This window comes from Canis aureus, chromosome 24 (assembly GCF_053574225.1).
Source record: "Canis aureus isolate CA01 chromosome 24, VMU_Caureus_v.1.0, whole genome shotgun sequence".
Lineage (NCBI taxonomy): Eukaryota > Metazoa > Chordata > Mammalia > Carnivora > Canidae > Canis > Canis aureus.
Window position 1 is genome coordinate 38,266,839 of NC_135634.1, and position 16,618 is coordinate 38,283,456.

The 16,618-nt window shown below is 57.3% G+C and overlaps 1 long non-coding RNA gene across 5 annotated transcripts; it reads left to right on the forward strand.

Annotated features, from left to right (window-relative positions):
- Positions 1-6,580: 6,580 nt before the first annotated feature.
- On the forward strand, positions 6,581-14,006 carry LOC144296096 (uncharacterized). Of its 5 annotated transcripts, none has more exons than XR_013363222.1 (4): positions 6,596-7,057; positions 11,162-11,499; positions 11,749-11,848; positions 12,571-14,006. It is a non-coding gene; the product is annotated as an uncharacterized LOC144296096 (long non-coding RNA). The 5 variants fall into 5 exon arrangements; XR_013363225.1 differs by having other exon boundaries at positions 12,574-14,006; XR_013363224.1 differs by having other exon boundaries at positions 6,581-7,057; positions 11,162-11,848; positions 12,574-14,006.
- The last annotated feature ends 2,612 nt before the right edge of the window (positions 14,007-16,618 follow it).

Consider the following 16,618-nt stretch of genomic DNA (forward strand, 5'->3'; position numbering starts at 1 on the left):
AAGGAGAAAAAATGAGTGGGAAATATCAGAAAGGGAGACAGAACATGAGAGACTCGTAACTCTGGGAAACGAACAAGGGGTGGTAGAAAGGGAGGTGGGTGGGGTGTGGGGGTGACTGGGTGATGGGCACTGAGGGGGGCACTTGACAGGATGAGCACTGGGTGTTATTCTGTATGTTGGCAAATTGAACACCAATAATAAATAAATAAATAAATAAATAAATAAATAAATAAATAAATAAATAATCTACTTTGTGTGCAATGTGTGCAATAAAGGCCAGCTTATGTCACACTCCCATTTGCATGGAATATCTTTTCCCGTCCTGTCACTTGCACTCTGCACGTGTGTCTTCAGGTGTGAAGCCAGTCTCTTGTAGGCAGCATAGAGATGGCTCTGGGTGTTTTGTTTTGTTTTGTTTTTTTTAATGCATTTAGTCACCCCATGTCTTTTGATTGGAGCATCTGTCTATAGACATTTAAGGTAATCATTGATAGGTATGTGCTTATTGCCATTTTGTTAATTGTTCCCTGGCTATTTTTGTAGTTCTCCATTCCTGTTTTCTTGCTCTTTTTTCCTTTGTGATGATGACATTCCTTAGTGATATGCTAGATAATTTCAAACATCCTTTCTAATCACAATGGTGTGAAAGTAGAAATGAATTACAAAAATGATACTGAAAAAACCCCCACAAATGTGTGGAAGCTAAACAACATGCTACTTAACAACAAATGGGCTGATGAGGAAGTCAAAGCAAAAAAATAAAAAAATACCCGGAGGTAAATAAAAATGGAAACACAACGGTTCAAAATCTTTGGAAGGCAGCAAAAGTGATTCTAAAAGGGATTACCATAGCAATACAGGCCTTCAGAAATAAGACAATCCTCAAAAAAAATATCCTAATTTACAAATAAAGGAAATAGAAAAAGAACAAGCCCAAAATTAGGAAAAGAAAAAAAAAGAGGCAAAGACGAGAAGGAGGGCAGCCCTGGTGGTGCAGCGGTTTAGCGCCGCCTACAGCCCAGGGCGTGATCCTGGAGACCTGGGATCAAGTCCCACGTCGGGCTCCCTGCATGGAGCCTGCTTCTCCCTCTGCCTGTGTCTCTGCCTCTCTCTCTGTGTCTCTCATGAATAAATAAGTAAAATCTTAAAAAAATAAAAATAAATAAATAAATAAAAAAAAACAAAGACAAGAATGAAAATAAATAAAATAGACGCAAAATGTTTAATAGATCAAAGACACTAAGAACTGGATTATTGAAAAGATAATGGACACACCCTTAGCTAAACTCACAAGAAAAAGGAGAGTAGTCAAATAAAAAAGCAGAAATGAAATATAAGTTATAAGTGACACTACATAAATACAAAGGATTATAAGAGACTACTATGCAATATCATATGCCCCAAACTTCACAATGTAGAAGAAAAGGATAAATTCCTAGTAGCATACAATCTTCTATGACTGAATTAGGAAAAAATAAGACATGGGAATACACCAATTACTAGTAATGAAGTTGAATCTCTTATCAAAATCTCCCCACGAAGGGAATCCTTGGGTGGCGCAGTGGTTTAGCGCCTGCCTTTGGCCCAGGGTGCGATCCTGGAGACCCGGGATCGAATCCCACGTCGGGCTCCCGGTGCATGGAGCCTGCTTCTGTCTCTGCCTCTCTCTCTCTCTCTCTCTCTCTCACTGTGTGCCTATCATAAATGAATAAAAGAGAATCTTTAAAAAAAAAAAAATCTCCCCACGAACAAAATTCATGGACCAGATGTCTTTACAGATGAAGTCTACCACACATTTATAGAAAAGTGAATACTTATCCTCGAACTAATCCAAAAAATTAAAAGGGGGGTCAATGCCTCCAAATATGGAGCTATGTGCTATAATGACCATTGTCCCGAGACCAAAACTACAGACTAATATCTCTGATGAACATAAATCTAAAAATTCCCAACAAAGTATTAGCAAACCCTATGCAACAATTCATTAAAAGAATCATTCCAGTTCATCAGGTGGGATTTATTTTGAGAAGGCAAAGTTGGTTCAATACCTGCACATCAATCAATTTGATACAGCACTTTAATAAAATGAAGGGGGAAGGGGATCCCTGGGTGGCTCAGCAGTTTGGCGCCTGCCTTTAGCCCAGGGCATGATCCTGGAGTCCCAGGATCGAGTCCCGCATCGGGCTCCCTGCATGGAGCCTGCTTCTCCCTCTGCCTATGTCTCTGCCTCTCTCTCTCTCTCTCTGTCTCTCTCTCTCTTACTGATAAAAATCTTTTAAAAAAATGAAGGGGGAAAATCAAAGAATCACCTCTAAAGATGGAGAAGACATTTAACATCATTGAATATCAACTAATGATAAAAAGTCCCAACAAAATGGGCTCAGTGAAAACATACTTCAACATAATAAAGGCCATAAAGAAATATATGTCAAGCCCACAGCAAACATCATACTCCATGGTGCAAAGTTGCATGCTTTTCTTTTAAGATTGGGAACAAGACAAAAAAACCTGAGTTGAGATCAAGAGTCAGAGACACTTAACCAACTGAGCCAGCCAGGTGCCCTAGAACCAGACTGTTTTAATTCTGTGACTCTGTAACATACTTTGAAATGGAAAGTGCTGTGTCCAGATCTGTTCTTCGTCAATATTGTTTTTGCTGTCCAGGGTCATTTGTGGGGGCTTATGAATGTTAGGGTAGTTTTGTCTATTTTTAAAAACTGCCATGTGGCATGTCCTGGGACAGTAGCTGGGAGGGTGATCTGTAGGTGGGCGAGCTACACAGAATGGAGTGCCCGTGTGTATCCACCAGCCCAGCATGTCCCCCTCGGAGCTGTAGAATTGTCTCCATGCTCTGGGCAGACAGATGGGGATCTGCCAACAGGAAGCAGACAGACCCACGTGTTCTCTGAAGGTTTGCATGCAGTATCATAGTTGGATGTGTTTGGTTTGCAGCACCATGCAAGAGGAACTGGAGACCCTGCTGGCCTTGGAAAGGGCTGATATAATAGCCAAATACCATCAGGTGAGGCCCAGAGAGGTACCACAGATGCTAGAACACCCACTAGAGGTGGGGACCATACCTGCAAGAATAGGTGAGACCCAGTTGGGGATCAGAGTCAAGGATGAGCCAGGTCAGCCCAGACAAGGACCATATCATCAAGAACAAGTGAGACCCTGGGGACGGTCCTGGACATCAGTAGCAAGTGAGGGTCCATCCTGGATCATAGTCATCGGCAGTAGATGAGCCCAGGGATGGGGATCATAGTCACCAGGTCCAGGTGAGGCCCAGGCAGTGATCATAGCCAGGTATGTAGGAGCCAGTATGGCCCAAATGTTATCATAAGCAGCAACAGCAGTTACGTGCCAGGTGGGGATCATAGCCAGAGTCCAGCAGATGAGACCCAAGCGGGTATTGCTGCCAGTAGGAGCAGGTAAAGCCCAGGTGGGGATCATAGTCCTCAGAAGCACCCGATGTCCAGATGGGTGTTTTAGCCAGCAAGTATAGGTGAGACCTAATCAGGGATCCGAATCTAAGCTGAGCAGGTAAGGCCCAGGCAGAAATGAAAACAGGAGGCGCAGAGCCTCAGGAAAATACTGGAGGCATCAGAGTCAAGTGAGACGCAGGTGGGGATCAGAGCCAAGGATGAGCCAGACAGTCCAGACAAGGACCATAGTCATCAGGAACACGTGAGACCCTGGGGACGGTCCTGGGCATCAGTAGCAAGTGAGGGTCCAGCCTGGATCATAGTCATCGGTAGCAGATGAGCCCAGGTGGGGATCATGGGCAGAGGAGCAGCAAGGCCCAGGTGGGGACCACATTCACCAGGTCAGGTCAGGCCCAGGTGGGGATCGTTGCTGGTAGAAGCAGGTGAGGCTGTCAGGCTGCTCCCATTGGGCAGACAGGCCCTTCCTCTCGTGCCGGGCCAATCTCAGAGGGTCCTGGGCTCCCTCAGGATTCAGGGGAGAGAGGAGCCATTCTGTTCCCTCTTTTCCCCATGTCCCTAAATCTGACCGGTCCCCACCACGGGGCCCCGTCTGTTTCAGGCACGCCAAGCAGGTTTCCACGGGACTGTTGGGACGATGCTGACCTGTCACTGTGGAAGGCCACGGCTTTCTGCAGTGAGTCCCCTGGACACCCCTTCGTCCATCTCAGGGGTGGTTTGCATTTGCAAGAATGCCTCTCTGGAGGCTGACCCATCCCCCCAGGTCAGGATCTTGTCCCCTGGAACCCTCTGAGGGCCACGTCTTTGCTGGGCTGGAACTGAGGGACCCAGAAGGCAAACCCGGGAAGTGGGCAGGAATGGCGCTGGGCCCTGGGGCAGGCCCGTGGGCACTCAGAGGAGTGGCCTCCACGCCTGCTTCAGGGAGGGCCGGGTGTCTGCCTCCTGCATTCAGAGGGTGGGTCCAGTCCGTCCAGCAGGGGATCCAGAGGGCGAAGGGCACTGGGACAGTGGCTTCCTTTCCGTAGAAGGACAGTCTGGTCTGGGGCGAGGCCGGAGGGGTGCTCCTCACTGACACCCCCAGGCCAGGGCCTCCACAGTCCTGATGGCTTCTTCGGGGCTGCAGGTAGATGCCAGGGACAAGGCAAGATCAGGGAGGGAGGGTGCGCAGGCAGGAGGGAAGACGAAGAGGACGCTGCCCTGGGACGGGAACGAGGGAAGGGGGACAGCCCAGTGGCCTTGGTCAGAGGGAAGGAGGATGCGGGGTCGATGGCCCCAGAAGAACCTCGCCGAGGCCCGAGGCTGCGTGTGGGGCCAGCAGGGCAGCTCCTGGCCCCGTCAGTCCCTGCTCACTGCCCAGTGGCAAGGAGCTGCTTGGATGGGGCAGGCGTGGGTCGTGCTCAGGGACTCTGACAAGACAAGAGGTGAAAATGGGCCAGAGTGGTAGAGGTGACAGCAAGAGGGGTGGAGTCAGGGGACAGCCCAGGGGACGGCCAGGGTGCAGGGAGGGGCAGGCTGGATGCTGGGCAGTCAAGCCCTGGGAAGGCGGGGGGACCTCAGCCGGATGGTCACAGGGGTAGTGGCAGGTCACCTCCTGGGGGTGCTGAGGGGCCCAGCCCACCACCAGCAACAACCCTTCTCAGGCCCCCCCAGAACACTGCTCCCACCCAACCCCCAACCACAGCAGCTGGCAGCCCCTGCCCTCCCAGGGGTGTCCTCCCCTCCCGAGTCCCCTGGGCAGGGACATGGGGGCTGTGGGGCCGGGGGACTCTGCTTCTCTGGCCTTCCAGGGAGAGGAGCTGCCCAGCCCCAGCCCCCACGAGGCAAAGGTGGGAGCCCGTCCTGGGCACCGGGCAGGACGGGGTCCGTGGTCATGGGCCCAGCTGTGTGCAGACCAGGCCCCAGGACGTCCCCAGGGGCATCTCAGCAAACCCCAGTCCCAGCACCACCCGGAGCCGCCCGGCGTGAGCGGCCTGTGCCTTTCTGGCTCCTCGGAGTCCCCGCAGGGCGACTGGACACGGCATCCAGCACCGACTACCGCGGCTGGGGGCTCATCTGCTGCCCCCACTTGCCCTTTTCCAGAAACAACACCCGGAGACCCGGCAAGCAGATAAGTGGGTGATGGTGCTCAGGAAATGGGGCCAATGCCATCAGAGCGAGAAGGTGGGGCGCCGGGTGCTCCCCAAGGGCACTCTGTCCCAACGGGGGTGGGGCGGCGCCCACAGTCTCCTGCCTGGGGAGAGTCTGCTGCCAGAGCCAAAGCCTCCCCAGACCCAAGGATGGCAGCAGGGGGTGGGTCAGGTCAGGGACACAGTCCCCTGCTCCTTGTGGGGGACGGGACCCAGCTCTAGGGAGGCCCAGCTTCTCTGGAGACATCATGCAGCCAAAGCCAGAATCTTCTAGATGCCTCTGGCTCCCTGAGCTCCCTGGTGCCGCTCTGGGGCTCTCTCACCAGCACTGCCTTCCTTCCTGCAGCTGCGTCACCGGGCCTATAAGGGGGTCCTTCCCCAGGTGCGGGGACAGGTGTGGTTGCATTTGCTGGACATCGAGAAGGTTAAAGCCAGGAACCCGGGGAAATACCAGGTAGGGCCCTTGCACTCCCGGCAGAGCACGGTCCTTAGTGGAGGCCTGGGCAGGAGCTGAGGGGAACCCGTGGGGAGGGTGTGAGGTCACCTGCCTGGGGACCCAGGGTGGCCCCAGCATCTCCTGAAGCCTCTCCAACCTGAGGGCCCTGCCCACCTCTCTGCTGCCCCCACTGTCCCTGGAGCAGGTAGGCCAGGGTCCAGAGAGGGACAGCGCTGCAGGGCTCTGAGCCCCTCCTGGGCAGGGTGAGCTTCAGGGTGATGGGTGCTACCCTGGACAGGCCTGGAGCCCCAGCAGCCCTCCTGACCCTGGAGCCCAGAGTGGGGCTGAGCAGGTTGGCTGGTGTCAGGTTCCTGCTACATGAAGCAGAACGAGCTCTCGGGTGGGGACGGGAAGGGGAGGACAGCCGGCCCGTGTTGGCGGGAGTGTCTAGGACTCAGGACGGCACCAGGGGCAGAGGCCCTCCCACCCTCCCAGTCTCTCCAGGTGCCCTGAGATGGGCTGGCACCCTGGGAGCAGGTTCCAGGGCAAGTCAGGGCCCAGCCTGGTGCTCAGTCCTGGACAAGCCCCTGTGCTGGGGGATGGGAGGAGCCTCAGGCTGACCCTCATGTCCCCTCCCTGCCCCAAGCTGACCTGAGTGTCTCTTTCCCATCCAGGACTGACCCTTGGTGTCCCCTCCCTGCCTGTGGCTGACCCCTGGGAGTCCCCTCCCTGCCCAGGGCCGCTGACCACAAGCCCTGACTGGGGCCCCACGGGCACGGAGGGCTCTTGTGCCCGTCGCTGGCTTCACAGGGGAGGGAAGGGGGTTTTGCAGGACACACTCACATGGGGGCCAGCAGTGCTCCCTGCTTAGAACGGCAGTTGGTGACAGTTAAGGGTCTGTGTTCCCAATGCTGGCTCCTCTTCCCTGGTACTTCCCACAGGAAATGAAGGAGGCCACTCAGGTCTCCTCCCAGGACATCAAGCAGATAGACTTGGACATGAACAGAACCTTCCGCAACCACATCATGTTCTGGGACCACTTATAGGGTCAGGTGAGACTGCTGGGCAAGCAGCGTTCCAGGGGCCCCAGGGACATTCCTGGCCAGAGAGACCCAGGGGGCTCCTGGGTGGGGAACACGGGGTCTCTGGAGAGAGGGGGAATGAGGGCAGCAAACAAAATGCTGTCTTATGGTAGAGTGCCCCCCACCCTGGGGTCTCAGTGATGGAGAGGGCACAGGACAGGGCCTCCCATTGTCACTGTTTGAGCTGAACCCCAAGGTGGTGGGGAGCTCCTCCATGACAAGCAGTGGGCAGAGGGTGGGGACTGTGGGGGGCAGTAAGGGGACCTGGGGGCCAGGCAGCACAGCCACAGCTGGACCAGGACACGCATGGATCGAATGGGGGTTGCACAGGTCAAAGTGACACCCAACCTCAGTGTTTTTTGCATTTCTGAATTTTTTGCATTTTATTTTAGACAAATTGCACTGTTTGTAAACATACATAGTATGATGAACCCCAGATGCTGTCCGCAGTCCAGCCAGGGTCCTGTAGTGACCACACGGGTCCCCGGCACCAAATGTGTCACAGCAAACCCAGGACCTGGGATCGACTTTATCTGTAGATGTCTCCAGATGTGTCTCAGAAAACGGGGATGCCCTGTGTCTACATGCCCCCCACACCATCCCCTCTACACCATCAGCCCCCCCGCCATTGCCCCCTACCCATCCCCCCACATCATCCCACCCACACCATTGCCTCCACACCATCACGCCCCTACACCATCCCCCTGAGAGCAACCTGTCACACCATCGCCCCCCACACCATCACCCCCACATCATCACCCCCCACATCATCACCCCCATACCATCGCCCACACACCATCCTACCCACATCATCACCCCCCCACATCATCACTCCCCACACCATTGCCCCCACACCATCCCACCCACACCATGCCCCCCACACCATCACCCCCATGCCATGACCCCCACACCATCCCCCCTACACCATGCCCCCCACACCTTCCCCCCGACGCCATCCCCCCCACACCACGTCCCACACACAATCACCCCCCTGCAAGGATGTGGTGTAGCTCGTAGTGTGGAGGTATGTTCACACCTCGGCGGGCACCTTAGGGTTCTCTGGAGGGTCTGTTCCCATCAGAAGCCCAGGTGTCCTGTAGAGTCCCCAGGGGCTGAGCGGGAGGGAGGGGAGTGCAGTGTGAGCCCCAGGACAGGGTGGGGTGCAGGTGGATGGAGGCAGAGGATGGAGCTCTGTCTGCGCAGCGTGCGGTGCCTGGCGGTGTGTGTCACCCACAGAGGCTGACCTGGAGGGCACCGGGGACAGGGCTGCCGGAGCCACTAGGCGGGGGTGCACTGGGGCTTCCCGGGGGGCCCCTCAGACCATTTCACCACGAGACGTCAATGCTCCTGCATAGAGGAGAGGTGTCTTGTGCCCCTGAACCCGGTGACCCTTGTGTCGCCCTTGGCCCTCAGAGTGCAGCTGGGTCACGCAGACCTGGACCCCAGGCATGGGGGGCAGCGGGAGCTGGGGGTGCAGACTCCTGCAGCCGGGCGGGAGGGCAGGCGGGCGGCTTCTGGCAGGGCTGAGCGGGCCTCACCATATGCCCCAACGTGCTCGTAGATAGTGACCCAACTGGGTCAAACCTTTTATCCGTCTCAAACCCGCACGAGCATTCCCTGCTCTCTTCACGATGCCTCAAACCTGGAAGCACCCGAAATGCTCTGGGATGAGCGGGCACGAGAATCCCTAAAACAGAGTCCAGTTCAGGGCCACCTAGGAAGGCGCTGCGGACGCGCTCAGCGCCCTGGATGCACCTGCTGCGCTGGCTCAGGGCAGGCGGCCAGATGGTGGCCGGTGGCACCCAAGGGACACTGGGAACAAGCCACAGCAGGGAGAGAAGAGGCATCAGGGGCTGCCGGGAGCAGGTGCAGGGGAGCACCTGGCTCCCGGGGGGGGTTCAGGGTGGGGGGGCTGGCCCAGGGCTGGAAGGGGGAGCCCAGGAGCTGCACATCCCACAGCAGAAGCTCTCATGGAGGCAAACGGGAAACCCCAGAATGCAAATAACCTCCCAGCACGATGTATGTGGGAGATACTGCCTGTCACCGTGTACAGACCTGACCCCAGAGGAAGGTCCCCCTGAGGTGCCCTGAAGACCGCAGGGCCTGCGTGGCTGGGGCTGGTGTCAGCACCTCGCCGGACCCGCTGGGCCTGTGGCCACACTGAGCAAACCACCCCGCTGTCCCCTCCTAGGCAGCAGGCCCCGTTCCACGTGCTGTCGGCCTATTCCGTGTACGGCACCGTGAGTGTCCCTGCCCCAGCCCTGCTCCCCACGGGTGTCCTTGCCTTGAGTGTTTGTGACCAAACAGGACACAAACAGGACACAGAGTTAGGACCCCAGCTTCCACTGTCCCAAGATGCTCTCTCTCCTAGGACCCGGGCAGGGGGCTGGGGTGCAGACCTCCCCGAGAGGGAGGGAGGCCGCCTGACTGCCTGAGTGCCGGGGCTGCCCGGGGCTCTAGCGTGCACCCCTGCTGTCCTAAAACTCGGGTCTGGATTCTGAAGAGACGGTATTACTAATCAGAACCTGGGTGGCAGGAAGTCTCCCGTTCCCCTGAACTGCATAAGGCCGTGGTGGACCAGAAGGCTGCTCCCCTTCTATTGCACATTCCAGAAGGTTCTCCCTGAGGAGCACCAGCTCAGACACTCCACAGCTCCGTGGCGGTATCTTGGCCCTCCAGGTGCCAGAGTCAGGCCCCTGGACTGCGCTCATGGCGGGGTCTCCAGACCCGGCTGGTCCCCTTCAGCCTGGCACACCTCACGGAGGCCCCTCCTCCTGGTCTGAGGAAGGGGGCCCTGGCATGGTACCCGCAGAGCTTGGTAGCAGGGCTGCGTGGTGCTGGCGCCTGAGCTCTCCTCGCCCTCTGGGAGCCTGGGTTGTAGGGAAGCTGTCGGAACCTGACGCCTGAGACAGGGAGGGCTCCGAGGTGGCCTTGGGGGCGGACACCATCCACGAGGGTCTGGCTCTTGCGGGAGGTGGGCTACTGCCAGGACACGAGCCAGATCGTGGCCGTCCTACTGATGTTTCTGACTGAGGAGGACGCCTTCTGGGCGCTGGCCCAGCTGATGACCAACGAGAGGCACACCATGCACCGTAGGGGCTGGACTGGCCGCCGGATGGGATTGGAGCTCAGGAGAGCCTCCCTGCAGGGCTGCCCAGCAGTGGGACAGGCGGGGACCCCCACCCATCCTTCCCACCTGCCTCTCCAGGTGGCCTTCAGGGGCCTGGAGCCACAGCCACCGGCCCCACGATTTGCAGGCCAGTCTAGTACCCGCACGGCTCCTTCAGCCTCCTGTCGGGCTGCCTGCTTGCCCCCCAGGCCACCCACAGCCCACAGCCAGACGAAGCCCAGGTGCAACATCTCCAGCCTCCCGTGTGCCCCCGGACTGACTCCCAAGACCCAGAGAAGGCCATGCACACCCCATCACCCTCCCTGTGGCCGGCACCCCCTGCCTTCGTTGCTGGCGACCCACCTGCCCCCACTGTGGCCACTGCAGGAAAGAGGGTGCTGGGTCTGACGGGCCTGGTCCTCAGCCCAGGGCGCACACCCAGCGGGGTCTCTGTGAGGATGAGGGTCCTCTGGCCCTGCCCACCCCCGGCCTGGAAGGGGGTCCCGCTCCCTGGGAAGAGAGAGTCCAGTCAGGGCTCAGGAGGGCTGCAGGCACACACCGGGGTCAGGGCATGGGACCTGCCACAGGAGGAGGCACCTGCCACAACTCACTCCCCTGACTGCGTGCGGGAAAAGGCCCTGATTGTTGGGGGCCTGGGGCCTTCTCAGGCTTCTTCATTCCAGGGTTTCCCAAACTAGCCCCTCACGAGAACCTTCTCAACAAAGCTCTCCCAAAGCTGAAGAAGCACTCGGTGACTAGAAGCTCCCCAGAGGCACTGTCCCCGAGGCCTGGGGCGGGGGTAGAGGCCGGCAGAGCCCTTCTGAGCTGGCCGGAGTTTGGTGTCATGTTCCTCCTCCTGGAGGGCCCGGGGGTGCCCTCGGGGCTGAGCAGGGCCATGGGGACCGTGTCCATCTGGCTCCACAGGGCTGCTGGGTGGTCCTGAGCACTTTCTGCCCTTCCGCCAGGATGAGGAACAGATGTGCACCAGCATTTACACGCCCAAGTGGTTCCTTCAGTGTTTCATCAATTGAGTGAAGCCACCCAAGGACACCTGCTCCCTGACCTGCTCCCTGACCTCAGGAAGGGCCGAGCTCAGCCCCACCCTCCAGACAAGCCAGGCCCGACCTCGGGGCCCTAGGGCTGCGGCTGGCAGCCCAGACCCATCCTGGAGAAGCCCAGAGGGCTCCTTGAGAAGGTTCTGGGGGATGCTGTCTCTGCCTCAGTTCCCCCAGTAAGGCCAGGTCAGCCTGGGGTGTGGACAAGGCCTCGGCCTATTCTGCCGCCAGCCTGGAGTCCTCTCCAGGTGAGTAGCCACCAAGTGGGGGCAGAGTCTGTTACCTCCCAGGTTTTCGGGTGGTGCTGGCCAGGGTTGGAACCTGGAGTGGCCTGGAGCCCTGATCTCCTGGGCGGAGTGCACGCACAGGAGGGGCTGTAGGGCCTCATCTTATGCAGACGGGGCAGCAGGGGCTGTGGGCAGATGGCAGTCCATAGTCAGAGCTGAGACCCCCAGTGGCCCTGCTCAGGCCGCTCCTCCCACCCCGCTGTCCCCTAGGCCCCCTTCTCGCTCCCCCTGAAGCTCAGGGACTCCTACATCCTGGACGGGGAGCGCATGCTCACAGCCGTGGCTTACACCATCCTCAAGGTGCACAGCAGTAAGTGAGCCCCTGGGAGCCCAGGTGTGCCCGGGGAGAGAGGAAGGCAGGGGTGTCACCCCACTACTCTGAGCAGCACCCAGGCCTGGGGCGAAGGGGGTTGAATGGGGCCCCCTGAGACGAGCAGCAGCATGAGGCCTTGGCCATGGCACTGCTCACAGTGCTCCTGGCCACAGCTGGGCCCCTTCCACTGCCCCTGGAGGCACCCTGGGGCCACAGGGTGGGCCCCTCTGGGTCTGACACACACCTACTGCCCAGAACACCTCCTGAAGCTGCCCTTGGAAGGTCTTTGGGAGTTTCTGCAGGACTCGCTGGCCCAGCCCTGGGCCCTGGAGGATGAGGTGGTGCTCAGACACCTTCGGGCCTCCATGGCCCAGCTCCGAAGGATGAAGTATGATCTGCCCCCACCAAGTGGGCTCAGGGCCCAGTCCCCTCCCAATTCAGCCTTCTGGGGCACCCACAGTGGACAGAGTCCCTGGCGCCTTCCTCCTCATCTCTAGGCCTCTCCTCTTCTGCTCCAACCTCAGGGAAACCAGGCCAGGGCTGGGCATGCGGGCACTCACTGCAGGGGCTGGGCACCAGCAGCATGAAGGGCTATGATCAGGGTCAGGCCAGGTAGCCACTCAGGGAGACCTGAGGACACCTGGAGCCCCCCCCCCCCCCCGCCCCCAGCTGGGACACACAGCCTGCTTGAGATGCTAACCCAGTCTGCCTCTTTCCAGCAGGACCTGAAGAGTTCCCCATGATGCCCCTGGGCCTGGAGCAAGTGTCCCCAGAACCCAGGCCTCTCCACCCTTCTCCTAGCATTGAGTAGTTGCCAAACGTAGATAAACTGGCCCTGCGGCCAGCCACGCAACCTGAGCAGCCTGGACCCCTTCCTGGCCAGGCCGTCCTCAAGGCCGAGGAGCTGCTGCAGGAGGGAAGCTCCCCAGAGTCCATGGCTGCACACCTGTGTCTGGGAACATCAGGGGCTCTAGTTCTGGCCCGGCTGCCCCCAGCCCAGACTACTCACTGGCTTGGCTGCCCCCACAGCGATGACATTCCCTCCCCGTGCTCCCAGTGAACCAGGAGGGTGAAGGCAGGTGGCCCCTGGACATGGGCTTGAAGCCAGAACACTGGGTCCCCTTCCTTTCAGCACCTGCCTGGGCCACCCCAGAAGCCACACGACAGACCAGGCCCTGGAACCCCCCAGGGGCTTCCAACATGGGGTTCACCCAGTCCACTAAAGATGATGCTATAGGGACCAGGACATCCTTCCTACCCTGTGGCCACTGCAGCTCATGCCCCTCGCTGGGCAGTGACTGTCACAGCCAAGACAGAGCCAGGGCAACGCTGAGCCAGCTGCCCCAAGCCCTGCACATGCCTGGGACCCTCTGATCTCTGTATCCACAGGAAAGCTCAATGCTCACCAGCTTCTGGAGCAGAGTGTGATAGTGAGTGTGGGGCCTCTGAGGCTCTGGCCAGCCAGCACCATGCCCTACTTCGTGGCACCATCCTTCCTGGAGGGTGGCAGCACCCAACAGGACACAAGTCCCTGACCCAGAGGGGCTTGGGCTGGCCTGGCAGCACAGATGACACAAGCCCCACCCAGGGCCAGAATGAAGACAGATGGGATCTAGCCCCCTGGTGGTCCTGGCCAATCCTGGATTCTGCTCCAAGGCTGGGCAAGCCCCCTCAGAGCAGTCTGTGGCCACCTGGGACCTGGGCGTTCCCCACAGATCCTGGTTGCCGACCTAGGACAACTGGGAATAACAGGACACCCCGGCTAAGGGATAAGCAGGGGCAGGCAGGTGGGCCCCACCCTCACCCACACTAGGAGGCGGCTCCTCCACATGCTGGGTCTCGAGCAGTCACCTGGCACCAATATGCCAGAGGCCAGGGTCCAGCAGACTTGCTGGGACCCGCCCCAGGAACCCAAAAGCTGCAGGTCCAGGTCAGGTCTGCTGTCCTCAGAACTGCCCCTTCTGGCCCAAACTCAGGAAATGTGCCCCCACCCGGAGTCACACCGGCTCCAAGGTGGGGAACTCTAGACCCACACCCCCGTGTGATTTCGGCATTCCCCTAAAGGACAAGGTCTCCCTCCCCAGGGGAAGGCACGCACCCTTGGTTCTGAGTCCCTGTTTGCCTTTGAAAGTTCAATAAAGTGTTAAAATGCAAAGCCAGCCTGTCTCTGTGGCTCCAGAGCCCTGTACAAGCAGCGCTGGAAAGACCCCCAGAAAGGAGGAGGGTGGCACCGCCCAGGCCCCCTGACCTGTCCCTGCAGAGGGGAGGCCAGGGAGACAAAGCTGATGTTCCCACGTGCCTTCCAGTGTCAGCCAGACGCCAGGGGCAGGACCATCAAAGAATTTACTGCGACTCAGCCTGTGCCCTGCAGGCCAGGACGGGGCTGGGAGACAGTGACAGCCAGGAGGCCAGTGGGGAAAGTTCACGACAGTCTATGCAAAGCGTCCTGGGAGGTCTGTGGTCTCTCTGTCCAGGGAACCTGGGCTGGCCGGACTCCAGTGGCGCTTCCCTCCTTCCTCGCCCCATGCCTGTACTCCTGGGGCACAGCCAGCCAGGACGGGACGTCAGGACAGCAGGCACTTGCAGCTCATGCAACCTGGGCCACCCTCATCAGGTGGGCTCTCCTTTCCCACCCTGTGCTTCTGGATCTCTCACACCAGCGTGTGGAAGGCATCCTCCACGTCCTAGCAAGAAGGGGCTGGGTCAGAGTGGGGCTCAGCCTGGGGGCCTGGCAGCGGAGGGGACCCAGGGACCCTGGCCTCTTCTCCAACCCCTCCCCACCCGACTCCCACACACAGGCAGTCCCAGGGCTAGGCCCATCGGGTAGCTTGTCCCTCAGGAGCTCCCCCATAGGGCAGCCCCGAGGTCTGGCTCCCAGCTTGAGAGGCAACCAGGAGAAGAGAAGCAGCCGGCGCCCAGCTGGAACCAAATCCCAAACACATGAATGTAGCCAAGGGGACCTTCAAACTCAGCTGACGCTCCAGCGGAAACCACTGCTTGAGCGAGCCCAGGGTCGACCAGTAGAACCCAACTAGCCACCCTGCACCGCACCAGAAATGATAAATGCTGTTTCTAGTCATTTCAGTGCTAGGATGATACAGCTCGAGGATCAGATAGCTGCACAGCAATAGAATCACACACATACCCCCCTCCAAAAAAAACAAAAGTCAGAATCCCCCTGAATGTTGTCAAACAGCAGCAGAATGGTTAAATACACAATGTTCTAGTCACACAATAGAATAGATCAGAGATGCTACAATTTATGACTGCAGAGGGGTGCTGGGGCGTGGGAATGTGCTTGCTGGATTCCGACAATTAGTGAAGAGCGGTAGGAAACATTTTACAGAGGTGGGGCTCTCTCTTAGGAAAGGACACGATCATTTCGAAGGCTACAGATGGTGAAATCTGTCATTCTCTCAACTGCTGTTTTTCCCCCTACTTTGTTCTTCATAATTCTAACTCAGCCTCTTCCCTTCATTCAAGCCAATGACAATACAGGCTTTTTTTTTTTAATAATAAATTTTTTATTGGCATTCAATTTGCCAACATACAGAATAACACCCAGTGCTCATCCCATCAAGTGCCCCTCTCAGTGCCCGCCACCCAGTCACCCCCACCCCCTGCCCTCCTCCCCTTCCACCACCCCTAGTTCGTTTCCCAGAGTTAGGAGTCTTCATGTTCTGTCGCCCTTTCTGATATTTCCTACCCATTTCTTCTCCCTCCCCCTCTATTCCCTTTCACTATTATTTATATTCCCCAAATGAATGAGACCATATAATGTTTGTCCTTCTCCGATTGACTTACTTCACTCAGCATAACACCCTCCAGTTCCATCCACATCGAAGCAAATGGTGGGTATTTGTCTTTTCTAATGGCTGAGGAATATTCCATTGTATACATAGACCACATCTTCTTTATCCATTCATCTTTCGATGGACACCGAGGCTCCTTCCACAGTTTGGCTATTGTGGACATTGCTGCTAGAAACATCGGGGTGCAGGAGTCCCGGCGTTTCACTGCATCTGTATCTTTGGGGTAAATCCCCAGCAGTGCAATTGCTGGGTCGTAGGGCAGATCTATTTTTAACTCTTTGAGGAACCTCCACACAGTTTTCCAGAGTGGCTGCACCAGTTCACATTCCCAATACAGGCTTTTTATTTTTTTTATTTTTTTTATTTTTTTTTAATTTTTTTTTTAATTTATTTTATGATAGTCACAGAGAGAGAGAGAGGCAGAGACACAGGCAGAGGGAGAAGCAGGCTCCATGCACCGGGAGCCCGACGTGGGATTCGATCCCAGGTCTCCAGGATCGTGCCCTGGGCCAAAGGCAGGTGCCAAACCGCTGCGCCACCCAGGGATCCCCAATACAGGCTTTTTAAAGACATTGGAGGACACCTGGGTGGCTCAGCGGTTGAGGCTCAGGACCTGATCCCGGGATCCTGGGCTCGAGTCCCACATCAGGCTCCCTGCATGGAGCCTGCTTCTCCCTCTGCATGTGTCTCTGTGTCTCTCTGTCTCTCATGAATAAATACATAAAATTTTTTAAAAAATAAATAAAGACATTGGGTCCTAAAAGGAGGCAGAGCTTTGGCTACTGGTTTCAGGAATGATAATTGCCTAGATTTATAGTGATCCACCTAACTCATGCCTTCAGAGCTCTTCTCTCCCTGCAGAACAAGGGGGAACATGGGTCTTACAATGAAAGAAGCCCACTCCACTCAGGTGGGACCGTCATTTATGGACAACATCATCTGGGCAAAGTAGTGA